Consider the following 19,044-nt stretch of genomic DNA (forward strand, 5'->3'; position numbering starts at 1 on the left):
GATGTTTCCTTATTGCTTGTCTCCCTCGCAAGATCCAATAGTTCCTCCTTAGGCTGGCAAAAACTCTCTCTGGGTGATAGCTGTGTGATATATTATTTTGGATCCAAGACCACAGGGTGCATATTGCTATAGTCCAGATCCTCACTCTTGCGCAGCTGACCTCCCTCTCTGATTAGGTTTGTGGTATGATCAAACTCAGGGACCAAGTTATTCAGGGGACTTTGCTTTGAAATGGGTTTGTTAGCCTGTAACAGAGCATATTCTTCTGGGAAACTCCTGTTGTGCATGCTGGAGGAGGAGAGTTTCCACATAGGATCTCTCAGGGGGCTGAGAATTTGCAGCCAAGGATGAAGAGACGTGTTGAGAGGTGCCAACCACCGAATCCTCCCAGCACTGGAACTGCAGTAGGTTTGGGGGAACATTAGCTGGCAGTACATGCGCTGTACCACAAAAGGCAGACTTCCTCAACTCTGTGGCTGCATCAGTAGACGGTGAGGAGGGATTTAAGGGCCACTGATGAGGAGGTAAGTACAGGAAAGGAGGGCCCTGATTCCATCGCATATCTTGTACTGGCAGGACTCTAATTGCAGCCAGGTTAGAACGGTAGTGGAGTCTGTCCACATCACTAGACGGTGGAGAGGGGGAGTCAGCTCTGTTTTCAACATCCTTGCTAATGGGGCTCCAGTGAGAGAAGCACACAGCTCTAGGCAGGGTATAGTGATCTGCTGTCTTGGTGCCACTCTTGAACGTGCCATGACAAAAGAGACATGAACCTGTCAATTAGAGTCCACTGTCCTCAAATATGCAACAGAGCCATATACTGCTTCAGAGGCATCACAGAACACATGCAATTCTCTGCTCATTGAAGGATCTTGGTCCTCTGTGAGTCCATAACATCTTGGGAGTCTAATCTTGGCCAAGTGTGGAAGCTCATCCTCCCATACCGTCCAGGCCTTCACAAAAGCATCAGGAAGGCCGGGGTCATCCCAGTCCCGCTCCTTAAACCACAGTTTCTGTAAAAGAACTTTTGCTCGGGTGGTAAATGGGATGATGAACCCCAGGGGATCATATTGCAAGGCCAATATCCAGTACACATTGCAAAGGGTAAGAGGGTGATTATTAACTGGTCTGTGTTTGTATCCCAAGATGTCCGAGGAGCAATGCCACATTAAACTCCATGCTCCTTCCCATGGGTCAGTGCGGTCTTGGATGAGCCACATTTCACTGTTCTCTGACTGAGCCTCTTCGGGAAGGTGCTGAACTACTGAAGAGTTACTGATCCATTGTCGGATCTCAAAGCCACCAGAGGCGAGCCATGCCCGGAGGCGGTCAAGGAGACTTCTAGCCTGCTCTTCAGTGGGAAAACTCTGCAGACAATTGTCCAAATAGAAGGACTGCAGAACCGATGTTTCGATGTCTTCCTCTCCCCCATCCTTCACATGTCGCTGAAGAGCATATGTGGCACAAAAAGGACTACATGTGGTCCCGAATGGCAGGACCTGCCACTCCTAAGCCTCCACTGGTTCCTCACGTCGCATATCCCTTCATATGAAACGGAGAAATGGTCTGTCCTCAGCCAGCAATCTGACCTGGTGAAACATGCCTTTAATATCACTAGAGATGGCAACAGAATGCTGACGGAAGCGCAGCAGAACACCCCTCAAGGAAGGGTCCAGAACTGGGGCTGCACTTTGGGCAGTGTTTCTTTAAATCACGTTCAGGGCTCTGCGTTCACAAGCACATTTCCAGCAACGTCCTTTCTCTTGGATCCACCTCTTGACAGCATCCCTTGACAGCTGACGAAAATCGGGACAGACACTTATATGATGGCCAAGGACACCACAATAAGGGCATGTCTGGCTGCGATGTGTAGCAGTCTCAGTTGAATGTTGCTGAGCTTTGCTTTGAGGATGACGACTGGTACCATGAAGTATAGTAGCCACTGGATTACTAGGCTTTGAGTAGCTGGACAGGGAAAAGGATTCACACAGGTGAGCTGGCTGCCTAAATAGACTCCAGGGCTCCGCCCTCCATTGATGTGAGGGGGAAGGAGGTGGGGATTTTCAACATTATGCATGATTTCAAATAAAAATTCTCCAATGGCTTTTGAGTGCAAACCATTGGCCCATAAGTTATTACCAAAGTAAGTACTTGAGCGCTAGTTAAAGTCCAAATTACACAAAAATAACTCCTTGAGTTGAAATAATTTGCTGACAGCTTGGTCCCCCCAGTTCAAAAATCCCATCTGCGCCCCTGCTTATTGGTAATGCTTGCATGCAAAAGTCCCTTAAGCACTTTCACATAAAGTCTTAGGTGGGAGGAGGATGACACTTTAGCAGAAGAAGCATGACTACAAAATTATAAGGGACTAATACTGAGTTGGTGGGTCCATACAAAGATACTGGTCAGACCCAACATTGCAGTATACACCCAACATGTCTTTATTACACCCTAATTCCCACAGGTTTTTTCCACAAAAGAGGCTAATATGGAGATGTTGGGTTGAGACTGCAGATTCAACATAGCAGGATAGACCCTAGTTGCTGGTAATGTTGCTGCTCAAAGAATTTTTTCCTTTAATTAACTCGTCTCTACTAGATATGATCAACCTGTCTCTATGAACAGGATATGTACCACAGTCCTTTAAACGAGCCATAATTAAACTACTTCTTAAAAAGCCTACTCTTGATCCAGAGGTTTTAGCGAACTATAGACCTATATCTAACCTTCCTTTTCTCTCTAAGATCCTTGAGGAAACAGCAGCCAACCAGTTATGTGACTTCCTTCGAAACAACAGCCTATACAAGGATTTTCAGTCAGGTTTTGGAGCACATCATAGCACAGAGACAGCACTGGTGAAAGTCACAAATGATCTCTTGGTTGCCTCAGACAAAGGACTTGCCTCTGTTCTGGTCTTGTTAGATCTTAGTGCTGCATTTGATACCACTGACCATCACATCTTCTTACACACATCTTGAGACAGGAACACTTAATTGGCATTAAACTGCTTTCAGTCTTATGTCATGACCAAGAAAGCTGGTTGAATTTAGTTGTCTTGTAGTTCCTGTTTTATTTTGAAATTTCTCTCCTCTCATTTCAGGTAACTTGCCCCTTCCCCTTGTGTTTCCCGCCAGTCTGATTGTCTTCCCCGCCCTGATTGTTTCCACCTGTTCCCTCTCACCTTGTGTATTTATGGTCTGTGTCTCCCTTTGTCTGTGCCAGTTCGTCTTCCGATGCCACAAGGAACCAGCTCCACGCCTTCGCCTTGATTCCACAGTAATTGTTTCACGCCCCTACCTTGTCAGGTTTTTTGTATCTTTTTTTGTTACTTTGTCAAGTCAGTGTTTTAGTTAGTTGCTTTTTCCCTCGCAAGAGTGTTTTTTTGTTTACTTGCAGAAGTTGTGTTTTGTCCTCCGTGTGAATGATTTTTCGTTGAACATCGATAATAAAAGACTTGTTTGATTTTCCCCTTTTGACTCCCGAGTTGTGCATTTGGGTTCAGGTCCTAGTTCAGTTCTGACATCTTACTTATCTGACCAATTTCAGTTTGTACATGTTAATGATGTCTCTCAAGGTTCTGTGCTTGGACTAATATTATTCACCTTATATATGCTCCCTCCAGGAAATGTTATCAGGGAACACTCCATAAATTTTCATTGCTATGCAGACGACACCCAATTACACTTATCAATGAAGCCAGATGAAACCAATCACTTACTTAAACTCCAAGCGTGTCTCAAGGACATAAAGACCTGGATGACCTGCATTTTCCTGCTTTTAAACTCAGATAAAACTTAAGTTATAGTTCTTGGCCCTAAAGACTTTAGAGCTGCACTATCTAATGATATAACAAGTTTGGATGGCGTTTGGGGGGTATCTTTGATCAAGACATATCCTTCAGCTCCCACATAAAACAAACTTCAAGGACTGCCTTTCTTCACCTACATAATATGACTAAAATCAGGCCGATCCTGTCTCTAAAAGACGCAGATAAACTAGTCCATGCATTTGTTACCTCCAGGCTGGACTATTGCAGTTCCTTACTATCAGGCTGCCCTAATAAGTCTGTACAGAGTCTCCAGCTGATCCAGACTGCTGCAGCACGTGTACTGACAGGAACTAGGAAAAGAGATCATATTACTCCTGTTCTGGCTTCTCTACACTGGCTTCCACAGAGTCCTTGTGCTTTCTCGTCCTGCAGGTTTCCATGGATCATGGCTGCGTTTGGGCATTTCTGTCCGTCCTGGGAGAGGGATCCCTCCTCTGCGGCTCTTCCTGAGGTTTCTTCCACCTTTTTTTCCCCTGTTAAAAGGGTTTTTGGGGGACAAGTTTTTCCTCACTCGAACCGAGGGTCTAAGGACAGAAGGTGTCATCTCTGTACAGATTGTAAAGCCCTCCAAGGCAAACTGTGGTTTGTGAATGTGGGCTACACAAATAAAATTTGATTGATTGATTATTGAAGGCCACTTTCTCAGTATCTAAAGGCTGTCACACCCAACTTGTACCTTTGAGACCCTTTATTAAAAATACAAAGTTGGCTAGAGAATGACTGAGACCTGTTGGCCAGATATGGGTGTATGGTGATACAGTCATGACTCCAGCATTCATGAGATTATTGAAGACCACTTTCTCAGTATCTAAAGGCTAAAACACCCAACACCCACCCAAGACTTTAAACAAACATGAATTCTTCCTCAAAAACTTTTATGTATTCAAGAACATTTATTCTGTCCTCAAGGACATGGCACTTGGATATCCTGTCCTCCTGACTGAGTCTTTAATCAATTTCGGACAGGTCCATACATTTCAAATAACTTTGAGTAAAGATGTTGAGACAAACTCCGAACAAACATGAAATCATCAAAATCATATTTAGGAACTTTACTGTGTCCTAATGGATGTGGCTCCTGGACATCATGTTCTCCTTTGTGACCTAATCTGAACTATTTTGAGGTAAAGGTTCATATATAAAACGGTTTTATATTTATGTTAACGAACACAGAACTTTAAGGGATTCTTCATCCTTGGACCTTTCTTCCTCTGAAGAACATGGCTCCTAAAAGGATGCAAAAAGATGTTGTTTTCCAATATATCTGTAATGTAGTAAACAGCACTAAAACCTTCTTCATACTGCTCACCTTTGTTTCACAATGCTGTCATCACAGGCAGATATTGGTTAATGTATGACTTGATTTCATGCACACAAAGTCAAACCAGTTTACTTCCACTCACCTGTCCTTCAGCACCAACCTCTTCTCTGTTACCCATGGATCCATTGTCCTCTGATTTTTCTATCTGAAATTTTGTGATTTAGAGGTCATGGACAGAAATCCTTTAGAAAATAACTATACTGTTTGTACACATCACTAAGCCAAGGTTAATACACCTCACCTTAGCTTCAACACAGGCTGTCAGACCCTCCTCAATAGATGCATTCTTCTCATTGTCCTCTGCAGAGGAGGACAGCACCTGGAGACAAATCATGAGATTTTTTTATGCAAGGGACAGATAGATAGATGTTGGGTTTTTACTCACACTTTAAATGCTGAGATGGTCCTGTTATTCAACAGAATTACATTCAAAGGTTTCCAGCTGCCACACTATGAAATGTATACTAACCACTGGTTTTGCTCCTTAATGACTAGATGACTCCAGAGTTTACAGTAATATACAGCATGCTAAACAGCATGGAGTCAATCATAAAACAGAGACATGAATATCTGACAGCTTCTCACAGGGCTGATAGTCTTCATTACCTCATACGGGTTGTCTTCTTCCTCACACCTGAGCTGCAATGATGAGCGCAGTATGAAAGAATATTCTATCTGTTGGCACAAAAGACCAAAACACTCTTACATGTGCACATTTCTTTAGTTGAACCTTCCTCACCTGTTCTAAGCTGGTGGGCCAATAGTTGCATGAGTTTGTCTGAGCCCATGGATTCCTCCTTAACCTTCCACGCCTTTTTCTGCGGCGGTAGTAAATGACTGGGGTGAGCGTTACAGTGATGACCACAATCACAGCAACAATAGCTCCTGCTATAATTCCTGCTATAGGTCCACGTCCGTCAATCACTGTTGATGGAGATGTGATATTGAGTACAGGCTCACAGTCTTCCACACCCACTCCTGCTGTAATTTCAGCTGTAGTTCCTGCTGTAGGTCCACGTCCGTCAATCACTGTTGATGGAGATGTGATTTTGAGTATAAGCTCACAGTCTTCCACACCCACACGGTTCCGGACGGTACAGCGGTATGTTCCAGAGTCCCTCTCTGTGATCTGATCCAAGTATAAGTCCCCTCTTCGAGCATCAACAAATGCATCCGGTTTCCGCTTCGCTTTGCCCATCTGTATTTAAGCGGTGGAGTGCCTTGTGAGGATCTGCATCTGAGCGTTATATTTGTATCTAACACAGCTTCATCATCCATGTAACATACCGGTTTGTCTGGCCTCTCCATTACAGTCAGAAGAATGTCTTTAATCTGTTCTCTTGCTAGGTTTCTCACCTTACATTGGTACGTTCCAGAATCTGTAAGCTTAAGGTCAGTGATGCTTAGAGAAGCATCACCGTCTTGGGGCTCAGGAGATGTAAAGTAGATCCTGTTCTTTAAAGGGGCATATAAATTATTATGAATGATACTTTGAGTATACCGGAGTATAAGTTTGTCATCTCCCTGCCTGTTTGGTGGCACAATGTTCCACTCTATGTCCAAATTTTCCAAATCCTCAGAATCAAGGGTGAACTGACAGTTAAGAGACACACTTCGATCTCTAGTTCCATAATAGTGATTATTGTCAGATGTTATTTTTAGAGAATACGCTGGTTCTGGTGTAAGAGCGCATAATATCATCATGGCAACAGTCCATAGCACGGTGAAATATCCTGGGAGGCAGCAATGTTGATGCACAAGCATAATGACGTACTTGGATTGGTGGGCTGCAGATTCAGGTTGCACTGCCTGGGTTTCACTGTAAATCATAAGGGTTACAGTTAGGGCAGGACTGTATATGGGAACATACATATTAGACCTCGGCACACCAGTTTGGCTGAGAGAGAGAGTGAGAGACTGAAAGGTATCCTCTTATCCCCCAGACCCCATACATACACAATATAATTTTCATGTCATATGGTGTTGATTACAAGAATGTGAGATTGTTTAAAATACCCTTTCTCCTGTGATGTAAAGGAAATAAAGCCCACAAATATCACAACTTTCAACACATTTTTTTGAAAAAGTTCCACAAAATCAGGCATTTGATAGATGTTGGGGTTTTACTCACACTTTAAATGCTGAGATGGTCCTGTTATTCAACAACAATCACCAAAAGTCCACAGTATCCCAGGGGGAGTGGTAATAAATACACAAAGTATCTAAAATATTCCAAAGCATATTCTGTAAATGATGCAATACATTTTTTATTGATTATGTCAAATGAGATCTATTTGACCCCTGTTAAATATGGAGAGACAGCTTTACAGTAAGTTGGGTTCATAATTGCCACAGCTCTATAATATTACAGTAGTGTGCTACTTAATAGCAGAATACATTGTATCAGACTTTTTACAAGTTTTAATCTTTTACTGCAAAAGTGGGTCCTCAGTTATTACTATACAGACAAAATGGACAGATTCACTTGCGGAACTTTTACCTCCACCTCCGCCAATCATAGCTCAGAGATTTCAAACTAAAGTAAAACTTTATCTACAAAAGAGACCAAAGTGGGCCACAAATCCACACCTGAACAGCATTTTAGCAAGAAAAAGTGTAAAAGTGTGGTGTAATTGTGCAGCATTACAGCAATGTAACAGGAAAAGGAAACAGAAAGTGGGCTATCAACCAGAAATTGACTCTTACCTGCAGAAGAGCTGCAACCTTTCAAACCCTGTGCAGATTTAGCAGAACACAATGCAGGATGATGCAGGAACCTTGAAGCCAGTTCAGAAAAGTGAAGAAAATCCACAACATCACCAACACACTGGAGCAACCAATCAGTGCAGTCATTAACTTTTCAGCCAATCAGAGCAGACCCATATCCTCCGTGTGTGAAGGGCAGGAAGAGAGCAAAAGTTGAGGAGGAATCATGGACAGAGGTGTGGCAGCAACCAGCAATCAGGTAAAATCCAAAAATACTGAAATGTTGGATATCTGCAGGGCTGCCAAGTTTCAGAAAATGACAAGAGTGAGACTCTAGTAACAGGACGCATTTGGCCGGCGACCTGTGGTCGGCGGCGAAAAAAATTTGGCCTTTTTTAACATCGATTTGGCCTGTTTTAACGTCGATTTATACCTTAAGACTGATGTCCTCACCTCCATGCCAGCATATGGAAGTTTTTCTGTGCCATCTGAGTTTGAATATGAATTTCTAAGATTGAATTTTTTCAGCATCAAAATCAGACTTTGAATTTTAAAAACCATCAAATTTCTAGCACTGAAATTTTTTTTGCCTCTGATTTTTTTTCAATGTTGAAATAAATTCAGTGTAAAAAAAATCAGTCTCAAAATATTCAGTTTTTCAAAATTCGACATGTAAAAAAATTCAACATTTAAAAAAAAAATCAGTGTAAAAAAATTCAGTTTCTAAATAAAATTCAGTGTAAAAAGAATTCAACATCTCAAAAAATTCAACTTCAAAAGATTCAGTGTCAAAAGAACCAGACTCACATCCGGGTAACCAGGGAGAAGCAATCGATCCCTGTCTCAATTCATCATTCACAACCTGATGACACAGACATCGGCATAAATAGCAGCCTAAATAGGAGTCCTCTTGTATCAACTGTCAAATCAGATGACGGATATCTGTCATTCTTGTTTGCCTAACAACAGCGGGAGAGAGTGATCAGATTCACACGCACACACAGGTGCACACGCACGCGCCCGCTCTCAGTGCAACAGACACACACGCATTCAGACGTACCAGTCCCTAGGAAAAAAAAAGCCATACCGTACTCAAAAGGTAGAGCGAGTTGTCCACTGACCATAAGGTCGGCGGTTCGATCCCCGGACCCGGCCCTCAATATTATTATTATTAATATATTAAACCCATATTGTGGGCACCTGCAGTGTTTTGGTCCATAATGCCGTTTCAACACTGCTCTGATCAATATTAATTAATTCTACTCAGCTCAAGATGTGCTCTACATCTGTGTGTGTGTATTAATAATAATAATGATATTGAGGGCCGGGTCAAATTCATATTCAAACTCAGATGGCACAGAAAAACTTCCATACCAGCGGCTCTCCCTTCACTGTGGCCTCCTAATGCTAGTCTTAATTAACCAGAAATTAGAAATGAAAATTGTAACAAGAATTTTGACAAAATACATTTGTTTGTCAATATTTCATTTCAACCAACTCTCCACCATTTAGCTGGGGACATGTCTCATGTTGGAGGTGTTTGTCGCAGATTTTGATGCCTTGATGACAGAGGCAGGGGGCTCCCACTTAAAACATTGTGGCTCAAGGCTCGCCATCTTCACTGTCATGATGGATGATAGAGTTCCCTCAAGAGCCAAACTGTTTCGGGTTTTGGTTTTGTTCAGACAAAACTCGTTCTGCATCAGCATTTGACTGAGGAAGTACCAAGCAGGAGAACGTCAAGTGGGTTTTGAATGTCGGCGCTGTTGTGTGTGAAAGATAGTTAGAGACGCCAAGACCCGCCTTACGTTGCTTCTGATTGGTTTATATTGCGTGGTGCCTTCCGTGGTTGGTTAGATTTAGGCACAAAGGACTGATGGATTGGTCTGGGATTGGTTATCTCGGTCAGTCAATCAGAGTTACTCGAACTACGGCAAGCCGCGAGGACCAAAGTTTATTATGATGAAAAAAATATAGAGTATTGAATGGGGAAATATAAGCGTGAGAAATGTCCAGTGTGGCGTGTGGTGTGAGAATGGGTCAAATTGCCTGACTGTCATGTCTGCATGTAACATGTAGACACACACACACACACATCATGTTTCTGTGAGTTTGTGTGGCACAGCGGTTGCCATGGTAATAAACTAGGTGCACCTGGCAGAAGAGCAGAGAGAGACAGACAGAACACAGAGAAGAGAGCTCTTTTAGAGGAGATTTAACTCCTCGAACAAGTTCTTCCCATACCCAAACCGTTGGTCCCATCATGAAAATAAAGTGATGGTGAGAGACAGCCACTTCTCGTGAACGCACGTGTCATGTTTTATATTTCTCGAGTCCAAAATGGGGTCACCAGAGCGAGTTACAAATGTGTTGCACCTCAGCTGTTTCCAGAAATTTCTCCTCTCAGATTACATGGGAGTGAATGAGAAGAAAATCGGCGCTCCCTTCGCTTTGGAGCCACTCAGCAAAAATGTGTACATGTGACAGATTCCATGTCAACATTTCTGTGAGCAGGACAAATTTTCCTACGTTTTGTGGTATAAATTGTGTATGTACAGTGAAAATTGTGGCCATATGAGCGAGTTGAAGAGAAAATTTCTTGATGAGTTTACAGCTGCTCTTCACTCTAGTGATGACATCACCCACTCTAGCTGACGCAATACACACCCATTATAAAGTCTGAGAAGACGAGCTAAAAATCCTTAAAACTAAAACTGTGATTTTTTCAAAACGGTCCAAGATTTTTAAAAACTGAATACAAGTCCAATAGTTCAAGGTCTTGTGACTTGTTTAAAGTTCGAATGGTTTCTCTAGCTCAAAGTATGAGGGACAAGAAGAGGTTGAAAGGCGGTGAGTTTTGAAGAGGATTTGAAGATTTTCCCATAAGCGTCAATGTTAAATTATTTTTTGAAAAAGCTGAATTTCTGAAAAAGTTGAAGAGTTGAAAAGCTGAAAAGCACAAGGCTGAAAGAGCTGAAAAAGCTGAACATTTTAATGGTTGAACGGTTTCAATAGCTGAAGGTATGCTGAAGTTATAGCAGAATGAAATTTGAAAAATTTCCCATAAGGATGAATGGTAAAAATGTTGCAGAAAAAGCTGAATATTTCCAAAAGTATAAAAGGTAGAAACGAGAAAAATAGACGCGATCATGTCCTAAAAAAGCTGCACATTTTGATAGTTGAATGGTTTCTGTAGCTCAAAATTTGTAGGAGGAGAAGCGAGCCAAAAAGTGTACGGAATCAGGAATAATAACTAGAAAAATTGCATTTCCTGCGAAAATACAGTGTGAATGCTGAGGCGAAATCTGCTGAATGTACTGCCGAAAAGCTGAAAAGGCCGAAAAGCTGAAAAATTGAAAAGTTAAAGGCTGAAAGAGCTTAAAAAGTTGAACATATTGATAGCTGAACCGTTTCTGCAGCTGAACATGAAGCTGAATGTTTGAAGGAGTTGAAAAGGCAGAAAGATGAATATTTTAAAAAGCTAAAAGGGCAGAAAAGCTGAAGGGGGCTGAAAGAGTTGAAAAAGTTAAACATTTTAATGGCTAAACATGAAGTTGAATGTTTGAAGAGCTGATAATGCAGACAAGCTGAAAAAGATGAAAAGTTAAATGCTGAAAGAGCTTAAAAAGTTGAACATATTGATAGCTGAACAGTTTCTGTAGCTGAACATGAAGCTGAATGTTTGAAGGAGTTAGAAAAGGCAGAAAGATGAATATTTTAAAAAGCTGAAAGGGCAGAAAAGCTGAAGGAGGCTCAAAGAGTCGAAAAAGTTAAACATTTTAATTGCTGAACATGAAGTTCAATGTTTGAAGTAGCTGAAAAGGCAAAAACATGAATATCTGAAAAGGCCAAAAAGTTGTATAGTAAGAGGGCAGAAAGAGCATAAAAAGGTGAAAAAAGACTGAAAAGGCCAAAAAGTTGTAGAGTAAGAGGGTAGAAAGAGCTTAGAAAAGTGAAAAAAGGCTGAAAAGGTGAAAAGTTAAAGGCAGAAAGAGCTAAAAATGGCTGCACACATGCTGCAGCAGGAGCAGATCCAAAGCTGAACATGTCTCCATAAGGAATGAATGGGAAAACGCCTCCCAAACCCCTGCGATTTTTGAAAAAACTGTAATGGTTATGGCCAAAATATTTACATGTTGAGTGACAGGAGACATTGCTGAACGCGGTCATGTTGTTTTTATTTCTGTAGAGTGAAAAATGAGGGCGGGAGAGCGAGAGTACTGTCTGCTCTCCTCCAGAAATTTAGGCTCAAATTTAACATTGCTGCTTATGGGGCAGCACAAAATAAATCTGCTGTGCAAACATGTTAAAAATGCTGTTTTACTGAGATTCATGAAATCCAATATGGCTGCCACCTAGTGACGCCACGATATGCAAATTAGATGAGTTAATTTACTCCCATGACAAACTTTGGGTCATGATGAATAGTTTTCTCATTTACAGTATGCCTTTATCTCTCACCACTTTCAAGCCACAGCCTTTTGAAATGTTGAAATGAATATTTTCCTCAAATAACTCTGGCAACTAAAGGGTTAAAATGGAGATTGTGCCCCTGTCATGTCTGCATGTAAGATGGAGACACACACACACACACATCATGTTTCTGTGAGTTTGTGTGGCACAGCGGTTGCCATGGTAATAAACTAGGTGCACCTGGCAGAAGAGCAGAGAGAGACAGACAGAACACAGAGAAGAGAGCTCTTTTAGAGGAGATTTAACTCCTCAAACAAGTTCTTCCCATACCCAAACCGCTGGTCCAATAATGAAAATAAAGTGATGGTGAGAGACAGCCACTTCTTGTGAACGCACGTGTCGTGTTTTATATTTCTCAAGTCCAAAATGGGGTCACCAGAGCGAGTTACAAATGTGTTGCACCTCAGCTGTTTCCAGAAATTTCTCCTCTCAGATTACATGGGAGTGAACGAGAAAAAAATCGGCGCTCCCTTCGCTTTGGAGCCGCTCAGCAAAAATGTGTACGTGTGACAGATTCCATGTCAACATTTCTGTGACCAGGACAAATTTTCCTACGTTTTGTGGTATAAATTGTGTATGTACAGTGAAAATTGTGGCCATATGAGCGAGTTGAAGAGAAAATTTCTTGATGAGTTTACAGCTGCTCTTCACTCTAGTGATGACATCACCCACTCTAGCTGACGCAATACACACCCATTATAAAGTCTGAGAAGACGAGCTAAAAATCCTTAAAACTAAAACTGTGATTTTTTCAAAACGGTACAAGATTTTTTAAAACTGAATACAAGTCCAATAGTTCAAGGTCTTGTGAAAGGTGATGAGTTTTGAAGAGGATTTGAAGATTTTCCCATAAGCGTCAATGTTAAATTATTTTTTGAAAAAGCTGAATTTCTGAAAAAGTTGAAGAGTTGAAAAGCTGAAAAGCACAAGGCTGAAAGAGCCGAAAAAGCTGAACACTGGTCTCACATTTGGGCTTACTCTGACAAAACAGTAGCTCCCATCAGAAAAAAACCAGACCATCATCGCCGTAAGGACTTCCTGAACAATTTGGTATGATTTTGGTGTTTCTACAGTAAATGTTTTGGAGACACTTGCGAGTTTAAAACAGGGGTCCGTTCTGCTTCTCTCAGAAAATCTTTGTATTGGAGTCAATGAGGAGCAGAGACAGATGTGGCCGCACTTAAGTGCAACACACACCGCTGCCGTACGCCGTGCGTCAAAATGCCCGCCTCCATTATATTCTATGAACCAACCCTCAACGCTCTGCTTCAGCCCACTGCTCTATTTCCAGCGTGGCCGGCGCTCATGGCGGCGCTGCGAGAAAAGCCTTTAAAGTGCGTCTCGGCTGCCGTAGTATCAACTCCAGTTGTTTCAAAATTTTAATAAGACGACTTTGATAAGAAACTCACCCGTGAAATCCAAGTTGTTGTTGCCTCAAAGTTTTTCCTCTTCTTCTTCTGTTACTAGCAGTTGGCAACCGTTGGCAACTAGTGTAGGTACAGCCACCTAGAGGGCTGGGGTGGGAAATACATGTTGACGGTGCTGCTGTGCGCCGCTGCCAGTGTGTGTTGGGGGGCAGCACTTGACGGCCACAGCGCCGCGCCGGCGGCGGTGTGTGTTGCACTTTAGAGGCTGCCAATTCAAATTCTGTATGTCTCTCAGATATTTTGAGCAGATTGTGAGAGACAGAACAAGTTTGTCTACAAGTTTGGAAATAAATCATGTGTGTAGAGTGTAAATTGTGGGCAGGAGGAGTGTGGAAAGAGAAAAAAACTGGAATGTTTTCGGGCTCTCTCCCACTCTGACCGATGATGTCACGCACTCTGACACGAACATTCCGCGCAATACACACCCATTATAATCTCAAAATTTCTCCAAAAATGATCATGGTCATTGAACAGTGATTGATCACAAACTATATGACCTATCGAAACGTGGAATAATACATTAATACACAAGACTTGTGTCTACTGTTTAAAGTTTAAATGGAGTCTCTAGGTGAAAGTATGCCGGAGCAGTAGACAGCAGTAGGCAGTACAAAAAGTCCAATGATTTGTTCGTTTTTTGACCTCCTCCCATTCATTCCTTATGAGAAAGTTTTCGCAGTTTTTCGCGACTTACGACCTCCATTTCCTTGAAGATGAAGGAGATGATCGTGGACTTCAGGAGGAGCAGACACATAACCCCCCCCCCCCCCCCCCCCCCGAACATCGGAGGAGCACCTGTGGAAGCCGTCGACAGCTTCAGGTACCCGGGTGTAAACCTCACCAAGGACCTCACCTGGAGCAGCAACACCTCAGCCCTGGTCAAGAAGGCACACCAGCGCCTGTACTTCCTCAGGAGACTGAGGCGTGCTGGACTTGGCCATTCAGTCCTGAGGGCCTTCTACAGGTGCGTGGTGGAGAGCGTCATGTCCTCTTGCATTACTGTGTGGTACAGCAACTGCTCTGTGGCGGAGAAGAAGGCTCTGCAGAGGGTTGTGAATGCTGCACAGAGGACTGTGGGAGGCAGCTTACCCCCCATTCTGGATATATACATGGACAGATGCAGGAAAAGGGCCTCCAGCATCTGGAAAGACCCCACCCACCCCGCAAGCACATTGTTTGTCCCCCTCCCCTCAGGCAGGAGGCTGCAGAGCATCAGGTGCCGTACCACCAGACTGAGGAACAGCTTCTTCCCAGAGGCTGTGAGACTGTTGAGCTCTGGTGGAGCACTGTAGGACTGTTGCCTCCTGCACAATAAACTGCACAATATCTCAGAACTTGCACTGCACACCTGTCACCTTGTACAACCCCACGGACCTTTTGCACAGTGTCACTTGTCTCATGCCATGGACACCTGCATTTTTACCTGCGTACAGCACCTTGGACTTTGCACAATAATGTCTCCATTTGCACAAAAATGTCTCTATTTGCACAATAATGTCTCTCTTATTAGGCTGCCCGGAACTACCGTAGTATTGCTATTTCCTGTTTTTATTTTATTGCTCTTGCTCTATTTATATTTTATATATTTTTTACATTTTAGCGTAGTTTATTTATTGCTCACTACCGGGACCTTAGAACAGTTTTTTCGTATCATGCCATGTGAACATGTCTGGTATGACAATAAAGAATCCTTGAATCGTTGTTTTCCTGTTTAACTCCTCTTCTCGAATTTGGGGTGCTTTTGTTCAACTGCATTTCATTGCTAGACTGTCATGAAGAGTTTAGATTTGTCATCTCCATCTTCTAGAGGAGGTTTCAACCTTTCGAATGACGTATGGCATGTGCTAATTGACCCCCCGCCAGAGCAGTGTATACCTGAGCGTAACGGTGTGGCCGTTCAGTCTCGCCTATGCGCAATAATGCAGAGCAGTTATGGACATTGGTATATGGTTTGTGATAACAACAACTGATGAAATACGTCAAAATGTAAATAAAAAACACCTTTATTGTCTCAGAATATCATTTGGTTACCATGTGTCCATTTGGAGCTCAGCCTGGATCTCTTCATGGAAAAACACTGTAGAATGGTCACACTTTGTGCTATCTTCTTCAAATTTGAAACATGTGTTCACTTATACTGTGCCTACAGCCCCATACTGTCATTTATCCCCTCAGATGAAACCACAGACAGTTATTCATCCTGAAAAACATTTTTGATTTTAGGCGGCCCAAAATTTTACATTTTTACTGACTTCAGAGGGCCATTACTCTGTCTCTGTGTCACCTAGAGTGTTTCTGTTGCAGTTTCAGTTTCAGTTGCACAAGAAACTAGAGAGAGTTTTCTTTCTAGCAAGACCTCATGCGTACATGTAGCCAGAGCAGTTCAGAAGTTACAGTCATTTTAATTTGGGTATGACATTTTAGATGTTTTTGCACTTCATGAACTGATTCATTCCTTTCTTGATTCAGCAGCGAGCGTGCCAGCCGGGAGTGGAACTGTTCTGTGACTCACTCGTGAATCTTCGGCGAACGACGCAGCCAAATTCTTAGACATATTTAAACTTTGAAAAAAAAGAAAGAGTAACGCAATAGTTACTTTCCCTGGTAACTGGTTACTTTTATAGTAGAGTTATTCAGTTACTAACTTAGTTACTTTTTGGGAGAAGTAACTAGTAACTATAACTAATTACTTTTTTAAAGTAATGTGCCCAACACTGGTCATGTCCGATTAAGGAAACACAATGGAGCAGGAATAAAAAACTTCATTCATTAAACAAAAGATCAAAAAGACCAAATCATGATATTATGGATCGATTCATTGTTCGCATGAGATAAACAAGGAAAAAAGAAGCTAAATTTACTAATTTACCCAGGAATGTGGGAAATATTATTTTGTAAAGTAAAAAAAGCATAAACTTACACCCAGATAATTAAAGTAATAATAAAGTAATAATTCTCTACTGTTGGGCTTTTATGAGCAGTATTTTTGTGTCCATGTACAGGAACCTGATGAGGAGCCTCAGACAGCAGGACCACAGCAGCAGGAATCTTCTGACTGCAGCCCTCCAAGCAAGCAGTATGAGAGGTGCAAGCACAAGTGTCTCATTTGTGGGGAACTGTATGCTGATATAGTCCAGCACCTGAGAAGCACAGAAAAGGTGGTCAACAAAACAGAGTTGAGTCTTCTGAGCAAGTTTTCTCATCGACAGTAAGTGTCCTGTTTCCTCTTAAGCTTGCTCTTAAAGAGGCTTCTTATGGTGCTTTTTCACTATCAATGAAATAGGGTCCAAAACAATATTGTTAATCACTGTTGTATAGTAAGTTGTTGCTTTTAAAAAAATCACTATAATAAAAGTGCTTTTTTCAGTAACAAATAACGTAATGCAAATGTAAATATCGGTCCGTGATGTATGAGGCTACAACTGATTTTGCAAAAGTCTCTCAAAAATAGATGCAAGGCAGGTCATGAATAATCTGTATTAGCAAGTGTCATGTGTTTTTAACATTTTTAAGTGTTAAGTGGTCACACATGTTACAAAGAAAATGTCTGCATATTTTCTTTCTACAAACATTTTTTCTCCAACTAAATCAAAGACTCTTCTTGCTTCTCCAGTTTTCGCGCAAATCTGGACTGCCCAGTGCGTTTCTGCCAGTCTAAATATATTAACCGACTCGACAAGCATCTGCAAAGGATCCACAGCCTGAAGGTAGTCCCTCTGTGTGATTTATGTGTGTTGTGAGTCAGGTTGAGATCTTAAGCCCAGCAACTTTGGTCTTTGTTGTGTTTCTTGTTCTTCCTTGCTCTGTGGTGGGTCTGTGGTCTTCATTTGATCCTTGTGTGGTTAATATAGATTCGGAAATGCTGTATTTATTTAGTGCTACAAATCCCACAGAAAGAATATTGCTGGTTAAATACATGCATGATGCTAAAGTTAATGAGATATCAATAATGCAACTTTTTCAGACAGAATGAAATGATTTACTAAATGTACGTTCTGCTTTTTTTGCAGAAGCCAATGGTTAAACTGTACATCCAGAAAGCGAAGGACAGATACATTGCGAGAGAACTGGCCCTCCTACGTGCCTCGAAACCCACACCACCAATGGTCTCACATCTTGACGAGGTGGATGATGCAGCAATCGAAGAGGGTGTCAGGAGGGTGATAGAGGCTGCTTCCCATGCTGCAGCTTCTACCACTGTGCCTCCTCTTTCGGGCCCCATGTCTAGTTCTCCCCTTGCCAGCCAGGGTTCTTGTGACCCAAAAACAAAAACTATGCAGGATCCTTCTCCCTCAACCAGCCAGGCTTCTTGTGGCCCAGAAGCACCAGCTATGCTGGATCTTTTTCCCTCAACCAGCCAGGCTTCCTGCTACACAGGAACAGTTGACCAACAGGCCAAGCGAAGAAGAAGGCGTTCTGTCCTGAGGGCCCCTGATCCTGGGTGCAGGAACTGCCAGCTTCTCTCTGCTGAACTAAAGGTGGTGAAGAACCTGCTCCAGATGAGGAACGATGAGCTCAAGCAGCTACATTCTTCAACAATGCGTGCAACTGTGAGTGTTGAGTTATTCCTCTGGTGTACTTCTTAAATATGACCAATTTTTTCAGTAACTCTTGATTAAGAAAATCTGCTTCATGTGCTTTTTTCAGGCAGCAAAACATCGCAGACGTGCACCATTGTCCCCCAGCAAAGCCCCTTGCTATGGTGAAGATACCCTCATATCATAGTCACTGTACTAGTATTGAACTTGAAAGATAGGGGATGTTGTGTTAATGTGCAGATCCATGCAAAAATATTTGATTTGCTTTATATTCTTTCTTCTTCAGTAAGATTGGTTGAGGAATTTAGGGGCCACACAGAAGGTGCCAACCCTGGTAGGAAAACTTCTGAAAACGCCAAGCAGCGAGCCAAACATGTTGTCGATTTTCTAGAGTACATGGCAGACTCAGCAATCCCAAATGTTGGCCTTCTTTTCCTGAGTAACCACGCTAGAATCCGTGGGTAAGTACTACACTGTAAGAAGCATCAGTGCGTCGCAGGGTAGAGGACATGACTGTATTTGTATTTTTGTCTTCAAGTTTTGTTGCAGTCCTTCAAGAAAAAGGCTTCAAACCAACAACCCAGAGATGTTATCTGATGGATGCTGTGGCCTTTATGAAATATATTTCAAACATGGCACCACCATCTGTCAGACTCGGAACAAAAAATATCAACGCCATCTTGGTAGAGCTGAGGGCCCGGATCAGAGATATTGGCCGGGATGTGGTCGGGCACCAGCTCAGTGTGAGGC

This window comes from Epinephelus lanceolatus, chromosome 24, assembly GCF_041903045.1.
Source record: "Epinephelus lanceolatus isolate andai-2023 chromosome 24, ASM4190304v1, whole genome shotgun sequence".
In the NCBI taxonomy this organism is placed as follows: domain Eukaryota; kingdom Metazoa; phylum Chordata; class Actinopteri; order Perciformes; family Serranidae; genus Epinephelus; species Epinephelus lanceolatus.